Source organism: Pseudophryne corroboree, chromosome 9 (genome assembly GCF_028390025.1).
Source record: "Pseudophryne corroboree isolate aPseCor3 chromosome 9, aPseCor3.hap2, whole genome shotgun sequence".
In the NCBI taxonomy this organism is placed as follows: domain Eukaryota; kingdom Metazoa; phylum Chordata; class Amphibia; order Anura; family Myobatrachidae; genus Pseudophryne; species Pseudophryne corroboree.
This window is the reverse complement of record NC_086452.1, coordinates 158,215,079-158,238,467: the sequence shown is the minus strand read 5'-3', so window position 1 is coordinate 158,238,467 and position 23,389 is coordinate 158,215,079. Positions and strand designations below refer to the sequence as shown.

General features: G+C 44.6%; 1 protein-coding gene and 2 pseudogenes across 4 annotated transcripts in view; 2 read left to right on the top strand and 1 right to left on the bottom strand.

Annotated features, from left to right (window-relative positions):
* Positions 1–23,389, top strand: part of RPAP2 (RNA polymerase II associated protein 2) — a 244,484-nt gene that overhangs the window by 138,900 nt on the left and 82,195 nt on the right. The window lies entirely within an intron of this gene.
* Positions 5,955–6,073, bottom strand: LOC134962943 (5S ribosomal RNA; annotated as a pseudogene).
* LOC134962942 (5S ribosomal RNA) lies at positions 10,150–10,268 on the top strand (annotated as a pseudogene).

The window sequence follows — 23,389 nt, the reverse complement described above, 5'->3', positions numbered from 1 at the left end:
ACTTGAATGCTATTGTAGTATTTATTAACATATATATCTGCATATAGGTTTATACAGGTTGAGTATCCCTTATCCAAAATGCTTGGGACCAGAGGAATTTTGGATATCGGATTTTTCCGTATTTCGGAATAATTGCATACTATAATGAGATATCATGGTGATGGGACCTAAATCTAAGCACAGAATGCATTTATGTTACATATACACCTTATACACACAGCCTGAAGGTAATTTTAGCCAATATTTTTAATAACTTTGTGCATTAAACAAAGTGTGTGTACATTCACACAATTCATGTATATTTCATATACACCTTATACACACAGCCTGAAGGTCATTTAATACAATATTTTTAATAACTTTGAGTATTAAACAAAGTTTGTGTACATTGAGCCATCAGAAAACAAAGGTTTCACTATCTCACTCTAACTCAAAAAAGTCCGTATTTCGGAATATTCCATATTTCGGAATATTTGGATATGGGATACTCAACCTGTATATAGTTCCAGAAGTATTCTTTGAAATAAAACCTTATTTCATTATTATGAATATACATGCTTTCACTCTAATCTCCTTTTTGTGTTCCTAAATGAATAATAACCATAATAGTAAAATGAGCCATTTCTACCGGCTTATTTGATTTTATTTTTCAAAGAAACAAGAGTGTAAAATTGTAACAACTGCACAACGGGTTACTTCAGAGATCTATATAAGCCACATATCTTTTTTATCTTTTCTAACGTGAATCAGGCATATTTTAAATGTGCATATGTTATTGCATTAATGTCACTTAAGCAAAGAATCATCATTTTAAAGACTTGATGTATTTTCTAGATTTATCTTGGTTTTCTTCAGGGTTGATAGAAAAGCAGCGGACAAAATGACATACAATACAAATACAAAAAAATCTTATAAAAGCCAAATAGGTCTCCAAAATATAGGGGGATATATGTCTATTTTATGCCAGATTTGAAACATTTGTGGGGCTTGTAAAGAAGGATTTATTTTATTTATAATGTCACATCCTATGGCAACTCTGCTATAACAGCAGTTCACATGCCGGCCTTTGCTAGACTCAGGTTACTCTGTTCTATCTGCTGTTCTCTATATCCCCTTTCACACAGGGAAGTCTGTATGGACATCCTATGACTTCCCTTTATCCCTGACAAATTGCACTCACATTGAAAGAGGTGGTAAGACGATAGGTCATGGCCCTTTCAATGAAACCTGTGGCCGTCATTGACATAACCATTGTTCTCAACAGACAATAATAATGGTCGTGCAAAGTGAAAACAATGCAAGAATGGATATGGGTCGTTGGGTCGATACAACTTAGGTCGACCACTGAAGGTCGATATGGGCATTAGGTTGACATGTGCTAGGTCGACAGGTGAAAAGGTCGACATGAGTTTTTGGACTTTGGTGTCGTTTTCTTCATAAAGTGACGGGGAACCCCAATTAGTGCACCGTGTGCCCTCACATGGCTCGCTTTGCTCGCCATGCTTCGGGCAAGGTGCCTCGCTGCGCTCGGCACAGGTTACCGTTCCCAATTGTAGTCCACGTGGACCGTAAAGTATGAAAAAGTCCAAAAATTGAAAAAAAGTGAAAAACTCATGTCAACCTAATGCCCATGTCGACCCAGTGCATGTCGACCTAATGCCCATGTCGACCTTCAGTGGTCGACCTAATGACGGTTGACCCAAGTTGTATTGACCTAATGACCGTATCCTGCAAGAATCAGGCAAACTGTATATTTACTTGCGCATGCTTTTTTCAGAGTTTTTTAATTCTTGTACTGGAATCCTGCCAGCAATGCAAAATGTGGACATGGCTTAAGTGTGCACTGCTGCAGTACCTATATACTGTATACTACCTAGACCAAAGAAGGAATAGAAGCTGTATATGTTTTCTAAGGTGCCAAAGATTGTTATAGAAAATGTATGAACTGCAAAATATTTGTTGATTTTTCCCTTTTGTAATTGTAGAAAACTGTAGCAGGTAGCTCCATGTTATTGTGATGAAGTAGAGTATGTTTTGTTTCGTTCATTTTGTTGCATTTGTGAGTTATAAAGGTCTAGGGGCCTGATTCAGCAATTTTGGACACAGCAAACTTGCAAAGATATGCTAATGACTCAGCTGCTGTGTAGTGTAGACGCCCTACTCTGGCTTCTCTGGCCATTGTTAACGTACGCAAGATGCAACATTGGGAACATTGGTTGCACCATCAAAGTTTTCAGCAACCCTCTGGGGTCTCAGAATGTCTGTCTCAATTCAGACACCAGGACTAGTCGAACTGCAAAGAATTTGCAGTAGTGGTGACAATACACCTGCGTGTTTGTAGCCACCCAGTAACCTCCCCCTAAATAGTCATTGCCTTTGCAAATACACCCTCACTGCATCCGATGTTGATGATTGTGTCAGCTGCATTAAATTAAATGAGTAATACCTTGGATTGAGCACAGGTAGAATGGCAAATTAACACACTTAATTTCAAGAGATATCAAAGAGTTAAAATGCTGAATCTGTCGCATCTGTAGATATGAGCGCTATAAGCTTATTTATGTAACAATATGTCTAACCTAGCATTGAAAGAGAGATCCTTTATGTCTAACCTAACTTTAAAAGAGTTTAAATCTGATTGTACATAGGTAAAACGCTTTTTTTCTTTTACAACTCATATGAGAAAACACAAGTGATTTTACCAATAAAAGGCTACTGTGATGATATGGGTAACCTCTGCCCTCTTCGTGTGTTGGAGACGGAGAGAAATGACAGACTGCTGTCACAGTCCAATGGAGGAGACTGACGAGGGGCAGGTTGGCGAGCTACGGAGCCGCAATTTTTACCCTCCGCTGAGTTTTTCAGAAACACTTCCAGTTCATCCTGTATGCTGCAGTGTTATAGTCTATGCCGTGCAGATGAGAAAAAAGCTCTAAAGAGATCTCCAAAGACGTTTTAGTACAGTTATGGTTCATTCACAGCAAAATCCCACTGAGCCTGTATGCTTTTGTTTCCAAAACTGAGATGTCACATTATCCCCAAGAGAGTGTCTGTCTGTCAGGCCACTGAGAAAGCTAAAAGGTACATTATTTGCTTCACTTGGGCCATCTAATATAGGAGGAAATGTATCAAACCATCTAAAGAGACAACTGGAGATGTTGTCCATAGCAACCAATCTAGTTAGACTCTGATTGGTTGATATTTGTAATTTTTCCGCTTGTACTCTTTAGACAATTTTATAACTCTCTACCCATAGTATATGCCAGGGGTACAAATTGTGCTTTGTGTCTGTAAAACCCTTTCGTAAAAGGAGTTCAAACGAAATGAAGCAATACTTGTGTTTTGAAGTGTTTTCTGCTTTAATATTGTAGTTAACATAAGAGTACTTAGGTGGGTGGTCCCTCACCTGCTCTTCCCAGTGTGCTGTACTTATAGCAGGGTCTGAGTGCTAACACATTGACCAGAACTGTGCCAATCACTTTAGATCAGATGAAACACAGCTGCTGATTGGAGGAGGAAAGGGTGTATTCCCTATCATTAAATGTGGGATGTAGTTGTATTGTTTATGTAGTTCATTTGTGTCAAGGTTACTTATTTTGAAATCCAGGTCAGTTTATTTCGATGCTGTGCACTCCAGAACCGTATGAAGGCTTTCATCATTTAAAAACCATAGAGGCTCAACTGTAATGCTGGTTTCAGAGGTCTGGATAACATACAAACCATGCTATGCATGAAGAGTTAATTTTGTAAACCACTGTAGAAGTCAAGTATTTTAGACCTGGTTATTATAGGTGAGACAGCGCATACAATGATTGTTATATAGATTAGCCGTAACATTACCTCTTATTCTGATCATCTTTACTATTGTACTTTTTAAAATATTCTTGCTTACTCTTTTCTGTGTGTCACCTGTGTATCCCTGTGTGCCCTTTTTCCTTTCTCCTATAGTGTTGTACATTTTTGGTTATGGATATCATTGGGTGATGTTCAGGAGTGTCTGTGTTTTTATCATGAAGTGGTATGCGATGAGTAAACTTGGGAAATAACAGAAGACTGTAGGATGTGTGTTCTGCCAAAACTCTCTGGGACCGATATCACTGACAGGAGGGGTTAAAACCAACTGTTATTACATTCCAATTGATTTTAAAGTAGAGTAAACTTGATCAGGCAACACACGTTGTTTTAGTTGGGAAATAAATAGAAGAATAGTTACACAATTACATTTTTTTATAAAAACTAGAAAAAGAGATGGACACCTCTGGGAAATCCAGCCAAGTGAAGGGAAGTCACAAGCTAGATAGGTTAAACATGGAACCCAGAATTGACACAGCCAGGCACAGTCACCCTGCTAAAGTGAAAGCTGATATTCTGCTAGAGGAATTGTAAGTAATACCTTCAATAAGCATTTTTTTTTATTAATTGGAAAATCCATTTTAAAGCTGCAATTTTCTTCAATGGGTCCTATATATATAAACCAGTGTTTTTGAAGCTTACTTATCCGTTGTTAAAAATGTGCCTTTTTTTTCTCACATTTTTATTGCAATTTCTTTTGTTATAACTTTAAAAAGTCAAACGTAAAACGTTTGGAAAACTGTCTGTTACGAGCCGGGATTTTGCATAAGCAACAACCCTCTGCTAAACCAGCTGAAGACGATACTTGTGTCTGACTCCTCTGTAAATAGCATATTAATGGCAATGACCAGTGTTGGGAGCTTCCCAATCAATAAGAACATGGACTAATTGACTAGACATTAATAGACACAAATATCTGCACCTTCCACTGTTTGTGTACAAGGACATCGCCTCCCTGTGCTTCAATCAATACTTGCATAGACGCATAGCGCTCTCAGTTCCTTTCTCTGGGTTGTTGGTATGTCCCTTGATGAACTGGACCTGTCTCTTTCAGTTATCTTCAATCCAGCAGATTTACAGCAGAATCACATAAGCGTAGGCTGTCCACGTGATTCCTACGGTAGTATCACAGCACATTGTATCACTCTCACCACAGCAAGCCTCTATTGAAAGCCTTCACTTTATTCACACAGTGTTGCAGGGCTTAAATATTCATTTTATGCAATCAGTAATCTGAGGTTTAGACAAAAACTAGTAGAGTTACTATAAAGACGCTAGCACGTGCAATTTAATGAGTATTAACCGCAAAATACAGGGGTGTGAAATAGACGATCTACAGTAACTTGATAGACAGTCATTAGGTCAACTCCGTATGGTCGACAGGGAAAAACTAGACAGTGGTTAAGGTCGACGGGTTTAAAAGGTTGACATGACAATGGTCAACACAAAAAAGTCAACACTTTGTTTTTAACGCTTTTTTGGTGTCATTTTGTATGTTTCATCATCTGTGACCACAATCCGTGTCAACGTGTACTCTTGCGAGATCGCTGTGCTTTGGGCACTGTGGCTCGCTAAGCTCACCACAGGTTACTATTCCCATTTATAGACCATGTGAATGGTAACTCAATCAAAAGTTGAAAAATCTTTGAAAGACCCAAAAAAACTTGTCAACCATTGTCATGACAACCTTTTGTACCTACTATGAAAAAACAAGTATGGTCCTTTAGAGAAAACAAAGAACCAAAAAAAGCAACTATAGGCCTTTTCCTGGGCACACTTGAAAAAATTGAAATGATGAGATTATTAAAAATTTAACTTTTAATGATATATACTTTAAGAAAAAGCGAGAGCTGGCATCAATGATTTAAGAGCATAAGTGTTTGCCAGTACCAATGTACCTATTATGGGCAAAATTATAATATAGATGAGCGAAAATAAATAAACCCTCATCCATAGAGAAAATTCATACATATCCTCTCTAATCAGGAATTTATATGAATGAGGTCACTACCTCGAGTCCGATATGATCTGACAAATGCTATTGACCTGAAATCAGATTGATGTAATGAGTCCCAAGTTGCTTAAACTGTTGGAGAGTAAAATACCTACGGTACCTAGTATTCCCTGGTGGTTCCCCATCCAGGTACTGACCAGGCCCTGCAGTGCTTGGCTTCCAAGATCAGACGAGTTTGGGCATACTCAGTGCGGTCTGACCGTAGGTAAATTTGTCTCCTAGGCGCACCGTTTTCCAATTGTATTGGGACCCAGGATCAATCACAAATTAATTGGATATTAGATTATATATGATTAGAAATGAGTTATGATAATAGTACAGTAGACTTATAGATTTTTACTGGGAGATCTGATCAGTGGTATTCTAACGTCAAACAATAATGCTGACTGTGCGGTCTTGAGATTGATATTACCAAAAAAACAATTGTGCTCCCAATCAGCCTAAGCAGCAGGAGGGCTTAATAATGCCCACAATGGTAGAATAATGGAGACTCTATTACAATTTTGCTCCAAAACAGCCCAAGCAACAGATGGGCTTTGTAATCTCCACAATGATTAGGACAATAGAAAATGTATCTACAGTATAGTAAATTTCAGTAGTATTGATTAGAGCATATATGGTAATTGCAAGTTACAAATGTCCCTTTATGAGAGGGTTCCTCCTTCTCCACCCTTACCCAGTAGTTATGCACCAGAAGGAATGTTGAGCATGATACTCATGAAGATATAAATAAATGTATATATCACATAATGTAAATTTCACAGCTTTCCCCTAATGAGTGGGGAAATGCATGGTGAACCCTGTGGGAAAGCAAGGGGGAGCCGCGGTTAGGGCAAGGAGAGTCCGTTTTCGGCCAAGAGCCGATGGCTGTCTTACCCAACCTCTTCTGGAGACCCTCTGAACAGTGGACGGGGCAGGAATCAAGGAGTGAGGCGCCGGCGGCCGCGGTCCGTACGACCGGAAGTTCGGGCGCCGGGACCGGAAGTGACGCGCGTTTCGCTCCGAGAGCTTGATCACATGATCGCGCCTCACTCCTCGATTCCTGCCCCGTCCACTGTTCAGAGGGTCTCCAGAAGAGGTTGGGTAAGACAGCCATCGGCTCTTGGCCGAAAACGGACTCTCCTTGCCCTAACCGCGGCTCCCCCTTGCTTTCCCACAGGGTTCACCATGCATTTCCCCACTCATTAGGGGAAAGCTGTGAAATTTACATTATGTGATATATACATTTATTTATATCTTCATGAGTATCATGCTCAACATTCCTTCTGGTGCATAACTACTGGGTAAGGGTGGAGAAGGAGGAACCCTCTCATAAGGGACATTTGTAACTTGCAATTACCATATATGCTCTAATCAATACTACTGAAATATACTACAGGTTGAGTATCCCTTATCCAAATATTCCGAAATACGGAATATTCCGAAATACGGACTTTTTTGAGTGAGAGTGAGATAGTAAAACCTTTGTTTTTTGATGGCTCAATGTACACAAACTTTGTTTAATACACAGTTATTAAAAATATTGTATTAAATGAGCTTCAGGCTGTGTGTATAAGGTGTATATGAAACATAAATGAATTGTGTGAATGTAGACACACTTTGTTTAATGCACAAAGTTATAAAAAATATTGGCTATAATTACCTTCAGGCTGTGTGTATAAGGTGTATATGTAACATAAATGCATTCTGTTCTTAGATTTAGGTCCCATCACCATGATATCCCATTATGGTATGCAATTATTCCAAAATACGGAAAAATCCGATATCCAAAATACCTCTGGTCCCAAGCATTTCGGATAAGGGATACTCAACCTGTATACTGTAGATTAGGGGTGGGCAACAGGCGGCCCGCGGGCCGGATGTGGCCCGCGGACCGATCCTGCCTGGCCCGCTGTGCCCCACCAGAGTGCAATGACAAGCGGCCCGACAGGCCGCTTGTCATTGCACTGCTCTCAGACGCGGCGCCGCTGAGGAAATCCCGGTCACGTCACAGAGTCAGCTGACCGGGATTTCCTCTGTTAGCTGGGCGGCACGGGGAGCGGGCACTGCAGTGACCAGGAGCGGCGGCCTGTGAGGAGAAGATTAAGCGGTGGCCAGTGAGGAGAAGCGGCGGGCAGCGAGCCGGAGCAGGAGAGGCCACATCAGTGGTGACTCCGGCCAGCAGCAGCGCGGATCTTCGGACAGCGGGGATCGTTTGTCACGGTGACAAACAGGTAAACCCCCTGTCCAGCCAACCCCTGGATCAGTGCTTAAGCTGCCATATAGGTTTAGGGGTGGGGAGGGAGGGGGATTAAAAACTGCAATATGGGTTTAGGGGAGGGGAGGAAAGGGGGGTAGGGACTGTCTGCCTTAATGTGTAAAAATGGGGTATGCTGTCTGCCGTAATGTGTAAAAATGGGGGATGCTGTCTGCCGTAATGTGTAAAAAGGGGGACGATGTCTGCTGTAATGTGTAAAAAAGGGGGACGATGTCTGCCGTAATGTGTAAAAAGAGCACACTGTCTGCCGTAATGTGTAAAAAGGGGACGCTGTCTGCCGTAATGTGTAAAAAGAGGGACGCTGTCTGCCGTAATGTGTAAAAAAGGGCACGCTGTCTGCCGTAATGTGTAAAAAGAGGGACGCTGTCTGCCGTAATGTGTAAAAAAGGGCACGCTGTCTGCCGTAATGTGTAAAAAGAGGGACGCTGTCTGCCGTAATGTGTAAAAAAGGGGGACGATGTCTGCCGTAATGTGTAAAAAGAGCACACTGTCTGCCGTAATGTGTAAAAAGGGGACGCTGTCTGCCGTAATGTGTAAAAAGAGGGACGCTGTCTGCCGTAATGTGTAAAAAAGGGCACGCTGTCTGCCGTAATGTGTAAAAAGAGGGACGCTGTCTGCCGTAATGTGTAAAAAGAGGGACGCTGTGTGCCGTAATGTGTAAAAAAGGGCACGCTGTCTGCCGTAATGTGTAAAAAGAGGGACGCTGTCTACCGTAATGTGTAAAAAGAGGGACGCTGTCTGCCGTATTGTGTAAAAAAGGGCACGCTGTCTGCCGTAATGTGTAAAAAGGGGACTCTTTTTGAGTATTTTGTGTGTGGCCCTCGAATATTCGCTGGAAGTGTTAAGCGGCCCCCCAGCTGAAATAATTGCCCACCCCTGCCTTAAGGTATTTATTTGCCCTGAGTAACTTCGATGCACAGAGATAACGTTGAGGATATATGCTGTGTGATAAATATACATCACAGGTATGATACAGCTACAGAGTAACTGAATATTGATGTTATTTGTTTAGCCTGATATATGGTTTGAATTTTGAATGATATAATATTGTTTTTATATATTACAGTCCATTGAAGCAATGCTGTCTATATATACATGATATAATTAAATTTTGGAATTTAAAACAAATATATATATGCTTTTTTTCTGTGTAAAGATCCAAGTTTTTTGGATTCAAAAGTTCATAAAAATACTGTGCCAATATATGCACGGTACAATTAGCCGTGGATTTAATATTATAAAGCAGTTGACAAATGCTTGTTTTCTTTCTATCTTAGAATCAGAAGTTAATTAATATGCCTGTAATTAATGTGTTTGTGTTTTGCTATTAGTCCAAATTGCTTAAACTTATCATAAATGAATACATTTTGGTATTACATTTACAATCAGCAGGAATGGTTAAATGTTTGTTACTGGCTACGGTATTGACTTTCTGAGGATTTTTGGTCAAGTTGTAGTAGCAGGTAAAAGTGGTGAATTAAACTTAGATTATGCTAATTACAGCGGATAATGGATAACACACCCTTTTCTGCTTACTTGAACTCAGAAATGAAGGTTTAGATTATACGGCGCTGCGTCAATTATCTAAGCGCCAGTGATACTCTAATTATTAGAGTGATATAATGATCAGGACAATAGAAAATGTATCTACAGTGTAGATACATTTTCTATTGTCCTGATCATTGTGGAGATTACAAAGCCCATCTGTTGCTTGGGCTGTTTTGGAGCACAATTGTAATAGAGTCTCCATTATTCTACCATTGTGGGCATTATTAAGCCCTCCTGCTGCTTAGGCTGATTGGGAGCACAATTGTTTTTTTGGTAATATCAATCTCAAGACCGCACAGTCAGCATTATTGTTTGACGTTAGAATACCATTGATCAGATCTCCCAGTAAAAATCTATAAGTCTACTGTACTATTATCATTACTCCTTTCTGACCATATATAATCTAATATCCAATTAATTTGTGATTGATCCTGGGTCCCAATACAATTGGAAAACGGTGCGCCTAGGAGACAAATTTACCTACGGTCAGACCGCACTGAGTATGCCCAAACTCGTCTGATCTTGGAAGCCAAGCACTGCAGGGCCTGGTCAGTACCTGGATGGGGAACCACCAGGGAATACTAGGTACCGTAGGTATTTTACTCTCCAACAGTTTAAGCAACTTGGGACTCATTACATCAATCTGATTTCAGGTCAATAGCATTTGTCAGATCATATCGGACTCGAGGTAGTGACCTCATTCATATAAATTCCTGATTAGAGAGGATATGTATGAATTTTCTCTATGGATGAGGGTTTATTTATTTTCGCTCATCTATATTATAATTTTGCCCATAATAGGTACATTGGTACTGGCAAACACTTATGCTCTTAAATCATTGATGCCAGCTCTCGCTTTTTCTTAAAGTATATATCATTAAAAGTTAAATTTTAATAATCTCATCATTTCAATTTTTTCAAGTGTGCCCAGGAAATGGCCTATAGTTGCTTTTTTGGGTTCTTTGTTTTCTCTAAAGGACCATACTTGTTTTTTCATAGTTGTTATAACTATCTTCCTGGAGCACCACCAACTATTTAGCTGAATTTATTATTTAAGTAGGCCTTTATGTTGGTTTAATATATAATACTACTAAATTCACTGAACTGAAATCGTTATATCCTGTGCAGATTTATTTCCTTTTGCTAAAACCTTTTGTACCTGTCTGCCTTAAGCACTGTCTTCCTTTTACCAATTGACCTTTTAAACCTGTTAATCTAATGTCTGTCGACCATATGCAGTCGACCTATTGGCTGCCTATCTATACACTGTCGATCTATACATTGGAACCCAAAATACAGATGTATATAATATGAAATAAAAGTCTAAACTTTTGCTATTTGTATCATATGAATGTACTTCTGCATGGTCGGTTGCAATCTCCCCTTTATCTCTCTCAAAGGTTTGATACATCTCCCCCTTGGTGAGTTGTCAGAACTATTGTGATTTTCCTGTGTATCAGACAACACTGAAAGAAACCATGCTCGGTTGAGTCTGCACTACTGATTTATTTATTAGGTGATAACCAGTTCCCAGCACAGGCAGAAAGTGAGCCTGTAACAACTTAAATCAAACTTCAGCACCGTCATGTGTTAATTGCTTAGAAAACAAGGTGTTTGCATGGAGACCAGTAGTGGTGCTCAGGCCTTTGCATACACCTGTGTGATTCCATTTAGGACTATGGCATGATTCAGAGGTGGACACAAAATGGTAAATTTACTAAGATGGGAGTTCTATTTAAGATGGGATGTGGCCCATAGCAACCAAACACATTCCAGGTATTATCTTATAGAGGGTGCTAGGAAAAATAAGAATTTACTTACCGATAATTCTATTTCTCGGAGTCCGTAGTGGATGCTGGGGTTCCTGAAAGGACCATGGGGAATAGCGGCTCCGCAGGAGACAGGGCACAAAAAAGTAAAGCTTTACTAGGTCAGGTGGTGTGCACTGGCTCCTCCCCCTATGACCCTCCTCCAGACTCCAGTTAGGTACTGTGCCCGGACGAGCATACACAATAAGGGAGGCATTTTGAATCCCGGGTAAGACTCATACCAGCCACACCAATCACACCGTACAACTTGTGATCTAAACCCAGTTAACAGTATGACACAGAAAGGGCCTCTTAAAGATGGCTCCTTAACAATAACCCGAATTAGTTAACAATAACTATGTACAAGTATTGCAGATAATCCGCACTTGGGATGGGCGCCCAGCATCCACTACGGACTCCGAGAAATAGAATTATCGGTAAGTAAATTCTTATTTTCTCTATCGTCCTAAGTGGATGCTGGGGTTCCTGAAAGGACCATGGGGATTATACCAAAGCTCCCAAACGGGCGGGAGAGTGCGGATGACTCTGCAGCACCGAATGAGAGAACTCCAGGTCCTCCTTTGCCAGGGTATCAAATTTGTAAAATTTTACAAACGTGTTCTCCCCCGACCACGTAGCTGCTCGGCAGAGTTGTAATGCCGAGACCCCTCGGGCAGCCGCCCAAGATGAGCCCACCTTCCTTGTGGAGTGGGCTTTTACAGTTTTAGGCTGTGGCAGGCCTGCCACAGAATGTGCAAGTTGAATTGTGTTACAAATCCAACGAGCAATCGACTGCTTAGAAGCAGGTGCGCCCAACTTGTTGGGTGCATACAATATAAACAGCGAGTCAGATTTTCTGACTCCAGCCGTCCTTGCAATGTATATTTTTAAGGCTCTGACAACGTCCAACAACTTGGAGTCCTCCAAGTCGCTAGTGGCCGCAGGCACCACAATAGGTTGGTTCAGATGAAATGCTGATACCACTTTAGGGAGAAAATGCGGACGAGTCCGCAGTTCTGCCCTGTCCGAATGGAAGATTAGATAAGGACTTTTATAAGATAAAGCCGCCAATTCAGATACTCTCCTGGCAGAGGCCAGGGCTAGTAACATAGTCACTTTCAATGTGAGATATTTCAAATCCACCTTTTTCAATGGTTCAAACCAATGGGATTTGAGGAAATCTAAAACTACATTTAGATCCCACGGTGCCACCGGAGGCACCACAGGAGGCTGTATATGCAGTACTCCCTTGACAAAGGTCTGGACCTCAGGGACAGAGGCCAATTCTTTTTGGAAGAATATTGACAGGGCCGAAATTTGAACCTTAATGGATCCCAATTTGAGACCCATAGATAATCCTGATTGCAGGAAATGTAGGAAACGACCCAGTTGGAATTCCTCCGTCGGAACCCTCCGATCCTCGCACCACGCTACATATTTTCGCCAAATGCGGTGATAATGTTTCACGGTGACTTCCTTCCGTGCCTTAATCAAGGTAGGAATGACTTCTTCTGGAATGCCTTTCCCTTTTAGGATCTGGCGTTCAACCGCCATGCCGTCAAACGCAGCCGCGGTAAGTCTTGAAAAAGACAGGGACCCTGCTGTAGCAGGTCCCTTCTCAGAGGTAGGGGCCACGGTTCGTCCGTGAGCATCTCTTGAAGTTCCGGATACCAAGTCCTTCTCGGCCAATCCGGAACCACTAGTATTGTTCTTACTCTTCTTTGCCGTATGATCTTCAATACCTTTGGTATGAGCGGCAGAGGAGGAAACACATACACTGACTGGTACACCCAAGGAGTTACCAGTGCGTCCACAGCTATTGCCTGTGGATCTCTTGACCTGGCGCAATATTTGTCCAGTTTCTTGTTGAGGCGAGACGCCATCATGTCTACAATTGGTCTTTCCCAACGGTCTATTAACATGTTGAAGACTTCTGGATGTAGACCCCACTCTCCCGGATGAAGATCGTGTCTGCTGAGGAAGTCTGCTTCCCAGTTGTCCACGCCCGGGATGAACACTGCTGACAGTGCTATCACGTGATTCTCCGCCCAGCGAAGAATCTTGGCAGCTTCTGCCATTGCACTCCTGCTTCTTGTGCCGCCCTGCCTGTTTACATGGGCGACCGCCGTGATGTTGTCCGACTGAATCAACACCGGCTTTCCTTGCAGGAGAAGTTCCGCCTGGCTTAGAGCATTGTAGATTGCTCTTAGTTCCAGAATGTTTATGTGAAGAGACTTTTCCAGACTCGTCCATACTCCCTGGAAGTTTCTTCCTTGTGTGACTGCTCCCCAGCCTCTCAGGCTGGCGTCCGTGGTCACCAGGATCCAATCCTGAATGCCGAATCTGCGGCCTTCTAATAGGTGAGCCTTCTGCAACCACCACAGAAGTGACACCCTTGTCTTTGGTGACAGGGTTATTCGCAGGTGCATCTGCAGATGCGACCCTGACCATTTGTCCAACAGATCCCTTTGGAATATTCTTGCATGGAATCTGCCGAATGGAATTGCTTCGTAAGAAGCCACCATTTTTCCCAGGACTCTTGTGCATTGATGTACTGACACTTTTCCTGGTTTTAGGAGGTTCCTGACCAGATCGGATAACTCCTTGGCTTTTTCCTCTGGAAGGAAAACCTTTTTCTGAACCGTGTCCAGAATCATTCCTAGGAACAGCAGACGAGTTGTCGGGATTAAATGGGATTTTGGAATATTCAGAATCCACCCGTGTTGTCTTAGCACCTCTTGAGATAGTGCTAAAGCTGTCTCCAGCTGTTCTCTGGACCTTGCCCTTATTAGGAGATCGTCCAAGTATGGGATAACTAATACGCCTTTTCTTCGAAGAAGAATCATCATCTCGGCCATTACCTTGGTAAAGACCCGAGGCGCCGTGGACAATCCGAACGGCAGCGTCTGAAACTGATAGTGACAGTTTTGAACAATGAACCTGAGGTACCCCTGGTGTGCGGGGTAAATCGGAACGTGTAGATACGCATCCTTGATGTCCAAGGATACCATAAAGTCCCCTTCTTCCAGGTTCGCTATCACTGCTCTGAGTGACTCCATCTTGAACTTGAACTTTTTTATGTAGAGGTTCAAGGACTTCAGATTTAGAATAGGCCTTACCGAGCCATCCGGCTTCGGTACCACAAATAGAGTGGAATAATACCCCTTTCCTTGTTGTAATAGGGGTACTTTGACTATCACCTGCTGAGCGTACAGCTTGTGAATGGCTTCCAACACCCTCTCCCTTTCGGAAGAGACGGTTGGTAAGGCAGACTTCAGGAAACGATGAGGAGGATCCGTCTCTAATTCCAACCTGTACCCCTGAGATATTATCTGCAGGATCCAGGGGTCTACCTGCGAGTGAGCCCACTGCGCGCTGTAATTTTTGAGACGGCCCCCCACTGTCCCCGAGTCCGCTTGAGAGGCCCCAGCGTCATGCTGAGGTTTTTGCAGGAGCCGGGGAGGGCTTCTGTTCCTGGGAAGGAGCTGCCTGTTGGTGTCTCTTCCCTCTTCCTCTGCCTCGTGGCAGGTACGACAAGCCCTTTGCTCTCTTATTTTTGTAGGAGCGAAAAGGCTGCGGTTGAAAGGTCGGTGCCTTTCTCTGTTGGGGAGTGACTTGAGGTAAAAAAGTGGATTTCCCGGCAGTAGCCGTGGCCACCAAGTCTGATAGACCAACTCCAAATAACTCCTCCCCTTTATACGGCAAAACCTCCATGTGACGTTTTGAATCCGCATCGCCTGTCCACTGTCGTGTCCATAAGGCTCTTCTGGCTGAAATGGACATAGCACTCACCCGAGATGCCAGTGTGCAAATATCCCTCTGTGCATCACGCATATAGATAAATGCATCCTTTATTTGTTCTAACGACAGTAAAACATTGTCCCTATCTAGGGTATCAATATTTTCAATCAGGGATTCTGACCAAACTACTCCAGCACTGCACATCCAGGCAGTTGCTATAGCTGGTCGTAGTATAACACCTGCATGTGTGTATATATTCTTTTGAATAACTTCCATCTTTCTATCTGATGGATCCTTAAGTGCGGCCGTCTCAGGAGAGGGTAACGCCACTTGTTTGGATAAGCGTGTGAGCGCCTTGTCCACCTTAGGGGGTGTTTCCCAGCGCGCCCTAACCTCTGGCGGGAAAGGGTATAATGCCAATAACTTTTTTGAAATTATCAACTTTTTATCAGGAGCAACCCACGCTTCATCACACACGTCATTTAATTCTTCTGATTCAGGAAAAACTGTTTGTAGTTTTTTCACACCATACATAATACCCTGTTTTACGGTATCTGTAGTATCAGCTAAATGTAACGTCTCCTTCATTGCCAAAATCATATAACGTGTGGCCCTACTGGAAAATACGTTTGAATTTCTACCGTCGTCACTGGAATCAGTGCCCGTGTCTGGGTCTGTGTCGACCGACTGAGGCAAAGGGCGTTTTACAGCCCCTGACGGTGTTTGAGGCGCCTGGACAGGCATTAATTGATTGTCCGGCCGCCTCATGTCCTCAACTGACTGTTTAAGGGAAGATAAACCATCACGTAATTCCACAAATAAAGGCATCCATTCTGGTGTCGACCCCCTGGGGGGTGACATCTGCATATTTGGCAATTGCTCCGCCTCCACACCAATATCGTCCTCATACATGTCGACACCACGTACCGACACACACCGCAAACTCACAGGGAATGCTCTAATGAAGACAGGACCCACTAGCCCTTTTGGGGAGACAGAGGGAGAGTCTGCCAGCACACACCACAAAGCGCTATATATACAAGGGATATCCTTATATTAAGTGCTCCCTTATAGCTGCTTTAATATATATATATATAGCCATTAATGTGCCCCCCCTCTCTGTTTTACCCTGTTTCTGTAGTGCAGTGCAGGGGAGAGACCTGGGAGCCGTTCTGACCAGCGGAGCTGTGACAGAAAATGGCGCCGTGTGCTGAGGAGATAGGCCCCGCCCCTTTTTCGGCGGGTTCTTCTCCCGCTATTTTTCCAGTCAGGCAGGGGTTAAATATCTCCATATAGCCCCTATGGGCTATATGTGAGGTATTTTTAGCCTTGTATAAGGTTTATATTTGCCTCTCAGAGCGCCCCCCCCCAGCGCTCTGCACCCTCAGTGACTGCCCAGTGAAGTGTGCTGAGAGGAAAATGGCGCACAGCTGCAGTGCTGTGCGCTACCTTATGAAGACTGAGGAGTCTTCAGCCGCCGGTTTCCGGACCTCTTCACGCTTCAGCATCTGCAAGGGGGTCGGCGGCGCGGCTCCGGGACCGGACTCCACGGCTGGGCCTGTGTTCGATCCCTCTGGAGCTAATGGTGTCCAGTAGCCAAGCAGCAAATCCACTCTGCATGCAGGTGAGTTTACTACTTTCCCCCTAAGTCCCACGTTGCAGTGATCCTGTTGCCAGCAGGACTCACTGTAAAGAAAAAAACCTAAACTAAACTTTCTCTAAGCAGCTCTTTAGGAGAGCCACCTAGATTGCACCCTTCTCGTTCGGGCACAAAATCTAACTGGAGTCTGGAGGAGGGTCATAGGGGGAGGAGCCAGTGCACACCACCTGACCTAGTAAAGCTTTACTTTTTTGTGCCCTGTCTCCTGCGGAGCCGCTATTCCCCATGGTCCTTTCAGGAACCCCAGCATCCACTTAGGACGATAGAGAAATGAGAAGTAGAATCTGATTGTTGCTATGGGCAACATTCCGTCTTAAACAGGACTTCCATGTTGGTAAATGTACCCCAAAGCATTGCAATGGCGATGTTTGTGTAGTTGTGTGATTATTGTGGTACTGAGCAGGTGCCGTGATGATCTTGAGACCGTGATCACAGTGAGAATTTGTTCACAGTGTGATTGATAGTCTGTTAGTATTTATGTAAGGAAATGGGAGGGGGGCTAGTCAAATGAGAGCATGTTGCAAGCGTTTTGTGGGAGCGTTGCATCAAGCGACCGTTAATTCGTACACAGCTGTCATGGTTTCGCTGACTTACTTGCGATGGACATTATGAACAACCATGTGTTCGCTCAGAGGTCCGATTGTGCGGCTGATATTGTGTCTTTGTAAGCAAGCGGCACATCAGAGATGTCGTCAGTGGGCGTCTCTGTACAAGTCCCTGCTGCTTCGTAATTAGCACATTTTCTAATGCAACCACTTCTAAATCCGGCCCTATGTCAGGCATCATTGGTTACCGCAATTAGTGGACCAATGATGGTGGGGATCTGACACTGCTGCTCCTGGGTTCCCAATTAGGAGGCCGTGTTCAACAAGACTGATATAGAACCCTGAAGAATAGGGCTAGGTGTCCTAAAGGGAAGATGCCTGTAGAGCACCCATGCAATATACTGTATTTCTCTAACGTCCTAGTGGATGCTGGGGACTCCGTAAGGACCATGGGGAATAGATGGGCTCCGCAGGAGACAGGGCACTTTAAGAAAGAATTAGGAATACTGGTGTGCACTGGCTCCTCCCTCTATGTCCCTCCTCCAGACCTTAGTTAGAATCTGTGCCCGGACAGAGCTGGGTGCACTTTAGTGAGCTTTCCTGAGCTTGCTAATAAGAAAGTATTTTGTTAGGATTTTTTATTTTCAGAGAGATCTGCTGGCAACAGACTCTCTGCTACGTGGGACCGAGGGGAGAGAAGGAGACCTACTAACTGCGGATAGGTCATGCTGCTTAGGCTACTGGACACCATTAGCTCCAGAGGGATCGAACACAGGAACGCACCCTTGGTCGTCCGATCCCAGAGCCGCACCGCCGTCCCCCTCGCAGAGCCAGAAGCCGGCGTGAGAAGCAAGAAGACTCCGAAAGCGGCGGCAGAAGACTCCAGTCTTCATATGAGGTAGCGCACAGCACTGCAGCTGTGCGCCATTGCTCCCACATTACACCCACACACTCCGGTCATTGTAGGGCGCAGGGGGGGGGGGGGCGCCCTGGGCAGCAATTAGAGACCTCTTGGCAAAGTGGGCATATATACAGTTGGGCACTGTATATATGCATGAGCCCCCGCCATTATTTTACACAAAATCGCGGGACAGAAGCCCGCCGCTGAGGGGGCGGGGTTTCTTCCTCAGCACTCACCAGCGCCATTTTCTCTCCACAGCTCCGCTGAGAGGAAGCTCCCCAGGCTCTCCCCTGCAGAAGCACGATAGAAGAGGGTGTAAAAGAGAGAGGGGGGCACATAAATTTGGCGTAAAAACAATGTATACAGCAGCTACTGGGTTAACACTACGTTACTGTGTGATTCCTGGGTCATATAGCGCTAGGGTGTGTGCTGGCATACTCTGCCTCTCCAAAGGGCCGTGTGGGGGTTCTGTCTTCAAATAGAGCATCCCCTGTGTGTGTGGTGTGTTGGTACGTGTGTGTCGACATGTCTGAGGTAAAAGGCTCCCCTAAGGAGGAGATGGAGCTAATATGTGTGTGAGAGGGTGTCTCCGTCGACAACGCAGACACCTGTTTGGATATGTGTAAGTGCTAAGGTGAATTTATTGCACAAAAGATTAGAGAACAGACAGGAAATCTACCCATGTCTGTCCCTATGGCGCAGAGACCTTTAGAGTCTCACAATGCGCACTATCCAAAATAATAGACACTGATATCGACACAGAGTTTGACTCCTTTGTCGACTACGATAATGTCCCTGACACAAGGGTACACATTTTAAGGGGAAGAAAGCTGAGGTAAATTTCCCTCCTCTCATGAGGAAAAAGAGCGGGAATCTCCAGACAAGAGACTGCAGCTTCCCACAAAGAATTCTCAGGCAGTATCCTTTCCCCACTAGGGCCAGGATGTGATGGGAACCTTCCCCTAGGGTGTCACGTTTGCCCAAAAGGTAGCCCTAGCTATTCTCAGGGATCCTGCAGATAGCGTGCTTATTTTGGTACACTACTCAGACCGGCGATTGTGTCGGCATGGGTTTATAGCACTGTGGCGGCGTGGACAGGTACCAGCAGAAATTGAAACCCTAGTATGTATATATATATATATATATATATATGTGTATATATAGAGATATTATATATATATATATATATATATATATATATATTAAAGATGCTGTCTTAAAAGATATATATCATAAAACATGCCCAAAGAGACATGAGTATACTGGGTCCTAGAGGCAAAGCTGTGTCGATTTCTGCTTGACATATCCTGTAGAATATGCAATGGACAGATGATGCCAACTTAGGTGGCATATGGAAGGCTGAGGATTGTGTGGAGAAGGGTTCTGGGACCTGGTCTCCACAGCTCTAGCTGGTAATTCTGATATTTTGCCTTATATTCCTGCACAGCCTAGGAAAGCGCGTCATTCTCAAATGCAGCCTTTCGAACAAAAAAAACAAGAAAGTCCGAGGTGCGTCCTTTCTTGCCAGAGGCGGGGGCAGAGGAAACCAGCTGCACAACACAGCTAGTTCCCAGGAACAGAAGTCCTCCCTGGCCTCTACGAAAATCCACTGCATGTCGCTGGGGCTCCACAAGCGGAGCTAGGCCCGGTGGGGGCACGCTTTCGTAAGTTCAGCCACAAGTGGGTTCACTCCCTGTTAGATCCCTGGGCAATAGATATTGTGTCTCAGGGATACAAGCTGGACTTTGAGAAGATGCCTCCTCACTGACGGCCCTGCCGGCTCCCCCCCCCCCCCCCCCCCCCGAGAGGGAAACAAGGTTAACTGCAATTCACAAATTGTATCTTCAACAGGTGGTGGTCAAGGTTCCCCTCCTTCAACAAGGAGGGGGTTATTATTCGACCATGTTGTAGTCCCAAAACCAGATGTTTCGGTCAGACCCATATTGAATTTAAAATCCCTGAACATATACTTGAAAAGTTCAAGATGGAATCTCTCAGAGCGGTCATCGCAAGGGAGGGGGATTTTATGGTGTCTCTGGACATAAAGGATGCTTACCTTCATGTCCCCGTTTATCCACCTCATCAGGAGTACCTCAGATTTGTGGTACAGGATTGTCATTACCAATTCCAGACGTTGCCGTTTGGTCTGTCCACGGCACCGAGAATATTTACCAAGGTAATGGCAGTAATGATGGTGCTCCTGCGAAAGCAAGGAGTCACAATTATCCCATACTTGGACGATCTCCTCATAAAGGCGAGGTCCAGAGAGCAGTTACTGATTAGTGTAGCACGCTCTCGGGAAGTGTTACAACAGCACGGCTGGATTCTGAATATTCCAAAGTCGCAGCTGATTCCTACGATGCGTCTGCCCTTCCTGGGCATGATTCTGAACACAGACCAGAAGAAGGTTTTTCTCCCGACTGAGAAGGCTCAGGAACTCATGACACTGGTCAGAGACCTCTTAAAACCAAAACAGGTGTCGGTGCATCACTGCACGAGAGTCCTGTGAAATATGGTGGCGTCATACGAGGCCATTCCCTTCGGCAGGTTCCATGCGAGGACCTTTTCAATGGGATCTGTTGGACAAGTGGTCCGGATCGCATCTACAGATGCATCGGCTGATCACCCTATCCCCCAGGGCCAGGGTGTCTCTTCTGTGGTGGCTACAGAGTACTCAACTTCTCGAGGGCCGCAGGTTCGGCAGTCAGGACTGGGTCCTGGTGACCACGGATGCAAGCCTCCGAGGGTGGGGGGCAGTCACTCAGGGAAGAAGTTTCCAAGGGCTGTGGTCAAGTCAGGAGACTTGCCTTCACATCAATATCCTGGAATTAAGGGCCATATACAACGCCCTAAGTCAAGCGGAGACCCTGCTTCGTAACCAATCGGTGCTGATTCAATCAGACAACATCACCGCAGGGCTCATGTAAACCGCCAAGGCGGCACAAGGAGCAGGGTGGCGATGGCGGAAGCCACCAGAATTCTTCGATGGGCGGAGAATCACGTACGAGCACTGTCAGCAGTGTTCATTCCGGGAGTGGACAACTGGGAAGCAGACTTCCTCAGCAGGCACGACCTCCACCCGGGAGAGTGGGGACTTCATCAAGAAGTCTTCGCGCAGATTGTAGGTCGGTGGGAACTGCCACAGGTGGACATGATGGCATCCCGCCTCAACAAAAAGCTACAGAGGTATTGCGCCAGGTCAAGAGACCCTCAGGCGATAGCTGTAGACGCACTGGTGACACCGTGGATGTTCCAGTCGGTTTTATGTGTTTCCTCCTCTTCCTCTCATACCCAAGGTGCTGAGAATCGTAAGAAAAAGAGGAGTGAGAACAATACTCATTGTTCCGGATTGGCCAAGAAGGACTTGGTATCCAGAGCTGCAAGAAATGCTCGCAGAGGACCCATGGCCTCTGCCTCTAGGGCAGGATCTGTTGCAGCAGGGACCTTGTCTGTTCCAAGACTTACCGCGGCTGCGTTTGACGGCATGGCGGTTGTACGCCGTATCCTAGTAGAAAAAGGGATTCCGGATGAGGTTATTCCTACACTACTAAAGGCTAGGAAGGACGTGACGGCTAAACATTATCACCGTATACGGCAAAAGTATGTTGCTTGGTGTGAGGCCAGGAATGCCCCTACAGAGGAATTCCAGCTGGGCCGTTTCCTTAACTTCCTACAGTCGGGAGTGACTTTGGGCCTAAAATTGGGGTCCATTAAGCTCCAGATTTCGGCTCTATCCATTTTCTTTAAAAAAAAAAAAAAAGAACTAGCTTCTCTACCTGAAGTTCAGACGTCTGTAAAGGGAGTGCTGCATATTCAGTCCCCGTTTGTGCCTCCAGTGGCACCTTGGGATCTTTACGTGGTGTTGAGTTTCCTGAAATCACACTGGTTTGAGCCGCTTAAAACCGTGGAGTTAAAATATCTCACGTGGAAGGTGGTCATGCTATTAGCCTTGGCTTCGGCTAGGCGTGTGTCAGAATTGGCGGCTTTGTCACATAAAAGCCCCTATTTGGTTTTCCATATGGACAGGGCAGAATTGCAGACTTGCCCGCAATTTCTGCCAAATGTGGTGTCATCTTTTCTTATGAACCAACCTATTGTGGTGCCTGTGGCTACTCGTGACTTGGAGGATTCCGAGTTACTGGATGTAGTCAGGGCTTTGAAGGTTTATGTAGCCAGAACGGCTAGAGTCAGGAAAACTGACTCGCTGTTTATCCTGTATGCATCCAACAAGCTGGGTGCTCCTGCTTCAAAGCAAACTATTGCTCGCTGGATCTGTAACACGATTCAGCAGGCTCATTCTGCGGCTGGTTTGCCGCACCCAAAATCAGTAAAAGCCCATTCCACAAGGAAGGTGGGCTCTTCTTGGGCGGCTGCCCGAGGGGTCTCGGCGTTACAGATTTGCCGAGCAGCTACTTGGTCGGGTTCAAACACTTTTGCAAAAAGTTTGATACCCTGGCTGAGGAGGACCTTGTGTTTGCTCATTCGGTGCTGCAGAGTCATCCGCACTCTCCCGCCCGTTTGGGAGCTTTGGTATAATCCCCATGGTCCTTACGGAGTCCCCAGCATCCACTAGGACGTTAGAGAAAATAAGATTTTACTTACCGGTAAATCTATTTCTCGTAGTCCGTAGTGGATGCTGGGCGCCCGTCCCAAGTGCGGACTTTTTCTGCAATGCTTGTATATAGTTATTGCTTAAATAAGGGTTATGTTATGGTTACATCAGGTTTGGCTGATGTTCTGTTGTTGTTCATACTGTTAACTGGGTAAGTTTATCACGAGTTATACTGTGTGATTGGTGTGGCTGGTATGAGTCTTACCCTGGATTCCAAATCCTTTCCTTGTACTGTCAGCTCTTCCGGGCACAGTTTCCTTAACTGAGGTCTGGAGGAGGGACATAGAGGGAGGAGCCAGTGCACACCAGTATTCCTAATTCTTTCTTAAAGTGCCCTGTCTCCTGCGGAGCCCGTCTATTCCCCATGGTCCTTACGAAGTCCCCAGCATCCACTACGGACTACGAGAAATAGATTTACCGGTAAGTAAAATCTTATTTTTACTTTACAACG